General features: G+C 42.4%; 1 pseudogene; it reads left to right on the forward strand.

Moving 5' to 3' along the window:
* Positions 1–313: 313 nt before the first annotated feature.
* Positions 314–4,596, forward strand: LOC119064013 (NHP2-like protein 1; annotated as a pseudogene).
* The last annotated feature ends 849 nt before the right edge of the window (positions 4,597–5,445 follow it).

Raw genomic sequence — 5,445 nt, forward strand, 5'->3', positions numbered from 1 at the left:
TGAGGATAGGACAAACTCATCAGTCTCAACATCACGATTTCGAAGTGGCAGATGGGTTGTTAACAGCAACAACACCAAAAATGTGGCAGGGTTGAATAATGTGCCAACTAAAACAGTGGTTTCATCTACCTTTCATTCTCTCTGTTTAAAAAAAACAGCTTTATTGATTTTTAGAGAGAGCAAAAGGGGGAGAGAGAGAAAGAAACATTCACCAGCTGCCTTCCATACGATTTCCTGATGAGGATTGAACCTGCGACCCAGGTACGTGCTCTGACCAGGAAAATCAAAACCCCAACTTTTGGTGCACAGAACGATGCTCCGAACAACTGAGCCACACTGGCCAGGACTATGCTTTCATTCCCTTGACGTGACTTGCCCTAAGCGTTGCCGGAATGGAAGATGGTGAGGCCACTTTTCTCCTCCCAATGCTTTTCCTTAAAAACACATGTAGATCCCTTCTATTTGGTCTCAGACCTCATTTACTCTGCTCTTCTGACAAATACACATCTCCTAACAAATGCTTCATTAGCTTTGATGTTCGCCTCAGATCTCTTATGTGTTTGAAGGATTCCTTGAAGGTCCGCTGCCATCTTTCCTGAGTGCTCTCGTGGGCTTCTTTCATTTCCCGCAGGCTCATCACTCTTGGGACACTGCTGGCTTCATCAATATTTGTTAACACTGCTTGATATTCTCGGTGTGTGCATTCAGGCAGTGAGGGAGACCAATAGAGGTCATTAGACCCTTGCCAATATGCTGTGTCAAGTTCTAGGAAGTCTTTATAATAAAGAGAGGAGCAGACAATGGCATCCTGATTGCCCAGTCTATCATGGAACTAACAGGAAAGAAGTAATAAGTGATGTTGAGTTTACTGAGGCAAGAGAGAGAAATGGTTTGTTGACTATGTCTAGGAGAGTCTCTTAATTTTTATCCAAGTGGGGAAATATCCAGTCTTGGAAATTAGCCTATATGGGAATTTCTGCCATCCTTCCAGTTTGGGTCATAGTTAACAGAGTTTTTTGGGGTCCATCCTGGAGCTCACCAGCGTTGCAGGGGGTCCTCTCGCCAATCCTGGACTAGACAGGCATGTCTTCATTGAATTATAACATCCGAACTGCACAATTCTGCCTCAAGAATGTTATTAGAGATTGGCATTGACAAAGTGCTGACTCAACCGTGTGAGGTTCAATTCCCGTGGGGCTCAGTTCACTTTACACTGTTCCCTGGCTTAGAGCTGTAGATCGAATCCCATTAGTCATTTTTAAGGTGGGGTATTATGCCACAAGGGGGCTAAGGGGAGAAAGTATATTGGCTCAGTACAGAAGAATTTCTCTTGTGCAAGGAGTCCTTTGAATGCGTAAGTTATTGATGATGAGTCAGGAGCATAATCTCAAATATAAAGCACATCTAGCAACTAGAGCAAGAATCATATGTGGGTGGATGGTCAGCCTTGCCCAAACCACAGAGAATGGACCAGAATTCCTCACATCATCCTGCACCTACAGCAACAAGATGGATTTCTAGGAGATTTTAACAATGATTCTCATTTTTCCCTCCCTATCTTCTAGCAAGCTTTTCTAGAAATATCAAGAAGAATGCACCACCCGTATGCAACATTTCTAGAAAACAATAGTTATCTATAATAATGAATTTTTAATAGTGTGACTATATTTTATCTTTCTGGCATTTAAAAATATCTAAATTTAGTATATGAGTCAGGGAGGAGAAAGGTGGACCGTCAGCGGTGAAGCCTAAATATTCCCTCCTTGAGAGAATTATGCTAACTCATGCCCAACGTAAGCCGAAGATCTTTCCTAAAGTCACATTTGCTCTTTTAGAATTTCTTCTGGGGCTGCAAGAAGGCCCATGCTGTCTAGGAGACTGAAACCTTCAGGCAGGCAGGGTCTCTGGCATACAGTACGATGCTGGAATATGGTAGATGCTCAAAGCCAGTGAAGAGAATGGACCGAATGTCCTGTCATGGAAGTGTGAATGCCCTGGGAGTAAGGAGACAAAAATTATACAATATAAGTAAAATGTAGAGAATGTTAGTGAAAAAATAGAGTGAAATCAAATACTAAGATTTAATTAAAGGGGTCTGAGGTGAGAAAATAAAGTTTAGCTCAGGCACTTTGGACTTCCTTCTCCACATACAGAGATTTTCTTGAAAATCTCTGGCATGACCCTACCTAAGATCTCTCGTAGTCCCTCTTACTTCTCCTTCGCATAGGCATGGCTCTCTTCTTCATCTGACCATCTGATTATATCTGACCCCCCTGCCCATCTCTTGTTATCCTTTGCTGCATAAACAGAGTGACATGAATTTACATCTGACTGCGAAACAAAGGAGGACTCATGTAACATGTTAGTGACATGAAATAGTCTGTCACTATTGGAGAAGAAAATTGGAACTCAACTAGTTACTGTAGGGAAAATGTAGAGCTGCTTTGGAGACTGAAATGACCTTTTCTTTGTGGGATCATAGGTGTTTAAGGACCATTCAGGGCTGAAGCTCCTGGGTATTATTAGCTTAATACCACCAAAGGAGCGAGACTCATAAATAGACAGAGAACCAATGATGGCTTTGAAAAGTTCCTCCTTCCACGGACATCCTTTAGATTTCCTTCTTAAATTTTTAAAAGTAGTTTGACTTAGATTGATTAAGGTTTGGTTAATATAGTACATAACAATAAAAGAAATAAAAATTGATTGAAGCAGAGAGGCTGGGGAAATTGTTGAGAAGGAATATCCCTAATTATATTTAGAGAAAAGAAACTTGTTTGATTGTAAATATCCACTCGGTCAATATTTTTATTTATATGTTAATAAGACCCTCTAAAAATTTAGCCTAGTTGAACAAATTTTGAGATCTCCAAGTAATGGATAAAACAGGAAAGATCTATTAGTTATTATTTAACATCCAAGATCAGTCTTGACTTTTTAAATTTATGGGAAAAATGGTGAAGAGATTAAGTACACACACGCACATATATGCATGTGTGTGTGTATATATATGTGTGTATATATATATGACATATAGACACAAACAACAGTATGGTGACAGCCGTATGGTGACAGCCAGAGGGAAAGGGGGTGGTGGTGGAGGGAGGTGGAAGAGGGAAAGAAAGGGGGGATAAATGGGGATGAAAGAGACTTGACTTCAGGTGGGGGGTGCACGAAGCAGCGTGCAGATGGTATTTATTGAGTTGTACACTTGAGACCTGTATGGTTTTATTAATCAATGTCACCCCATAACATCCACGAAAAATAATTAAATTTAAAAACAAAAACGATAATAGCTGTAAATGTAAATGGATTAAATGCTCCAATCAAAAGACAAAAAGTGGCTGAATGGAAAAAATATGTATTAAGGTTGGGCAGATATTGAGAAGAAATGCACTCTTCAATAATTGAGCATCATCCACTTATCATAATAGCTGCAATGGTGATGTGTTTTATTAGTCATTTCACAAACGAAGCGCTGCTTTCAGAATAGGCACTGCCCTTCTGGTCTACATTCGCTCCTCTCTGGTGTCCCTTCCTCGGGTGCTTCCCTTTGCTCTTGTCCTTACTCTCTGGTTCCCGAGACACAGGAAGCGCATGTTAATATAATCAATACGAACTGGGTGAGTGACTGATGAATAACTTCTACATGGTATTTTTAAGAGAATGTTATTATATCTGTGCAGTATCTACAAAATGCCACACTTGCCACTCTCCATCCTACACCCTACAAAATGCGAGTAGTGGTTTTTTTTAAATGAAAGTAAAGTTTGTTGAGAAGCTCCCCTGTCTGGTGGTGTATTGTATTCTAATAAAGGTTGATGTAATGAGTGGAAGGGAGGTATATCTTGAGTTTATAATGAGGACGATCCTTCATCATTTCTGACAGATCCTGTGCTCTGAGTAGGCAGTAATGAAATAAGAGCCACAGGACTCATAAAAACATAAATAAGCTGCCTAGTAACAAATTCATTGTAACTACGCTGCGATTAACTCCAGAATGCCCACGTAGGCTTTTCATCCCAGAACTCATGGAAATTTCTCAGGTGGGGAGGAAATTAGAACAGTATTAGTATTCCTTCCAAGGGGCAGCTCTTCCCTCCAATATCCTCACACGCGTAGATCAGGTTTGAAGGGAACTGGGAACTTGTAAAACACACGCAGGACATCCTCGGCGCTTCTCCAAGAGGTGAGATGGCAGAACCGCCGCTGTGGGGAGGCTGATGTAAATCCGAAGGCCTACCCTCTCGCAGATGCCCACCTCATCAAACACTTTTGGACCTGGGGCAGCAGTTAAGTAACTACAAGCAGCTTCGGAAAGGAGCCAATGAGGCCACCAAAGCCCTCAACACAGGCGTCTCTGAGTTCACTGTGATGGCTGCAGACACAGTCCCTGGGGATCATCCTGCACCCCCCACTGTTGTGTGAAGGCCAGAATGTGCCGTATGTGTTGGTGCGCTCCAAGCAGGTGCAGGGGGGGCGGCCTGTGGGGTGTCCAGGCCTGTCATCGTCTGTTCTGTTACCACCAGAGAAGGCTCACAGCTGAAGCAGCAGATCCAATCCACTCGGCAGTCCATCGAAAGGCTCTTAGTCTAAACCAGTGGCTTTCACCGCATTCCCGTTAACTCCTGGGGTTGTGTATCATGTTGTCTGTGTTAGCATGTAGCATTGCCAGCTACCTGCCATTGTTATCAAATATTCTAGTAAATTTAGTTTGTACATTTTTGTGTTATTTTTTGTTTTGTCTTATAAGCTGTCACCCCACCCTCACCATACCTCGGCCCTAAATCTCCCCTTCCACCTTCTCTGCCATCTTTCCTCCGCCCTGAAAAATGAACCAAGGTCCCAAACAGGTGGGCATGTATTCTGTGAGATTTTTAGTTGTATGCCCAAATGTCGCTTGCTAATGTGCCCCTACTGTTTGCTTTTGGTAATAACATAATAATATGTTATGTCTTTCTCCTACCCCCAACTTCCAGCTGTGCCCCCGAGGGTGGCAGGACAGCAGCATACCAAAGGGCTGCTAAATTCCAAAAGGGAGACACGAGACAGTTGATCTGGGTCTTAAAGGAGTCCGGAATGACCAGAGAAAATAGGGTCAACTGGTGTGGACTGAAGTGTTCTGTGCAAGTCACGGAGACCTGGAAGGTGCAACAGAGATGATGGAGCCCAGGGAAACATCCTCTCTTTGGTGAATAGAGAGTTCTTTAGTGGACACTTGGTACCAGCTCTGAGAGCCCTTACCCCTGTTTCCTGCCATGGTGTGAGTCAGATGTATGCATCTTTTTCACATGAGATGAACCGTGCTAATGTGTTGTTCTTGTGAGAGTCCTAGTAAAGGAATATATTCATATTTCAAAAATTATCAATAAAAACCAAGGCAAAACCTGTGCACACTGGGTCTTAAGAAAAGGCTTAAGATGGGGAAGATTTGAACCAAGAGTC

Source organism: Artibeus jamaicensis, unplaced genomic scaffold (genome assembly GCF_021234435.1).
Source record: "Artibeus jamaicensis isolate MK-2021 breed Jamaican fruit bat unplaced genomic scaffold, CSHL_Jam_final contig_490, whole genome shotgun sequence".
NCBI classification, from domain to species: domain Eukaryota; kingdom Metazoa; phylum Chordata; class Mammalia; order Chiroptera; family Phyllostomidae; genus Artibeus; species Artibeus jamaicensis.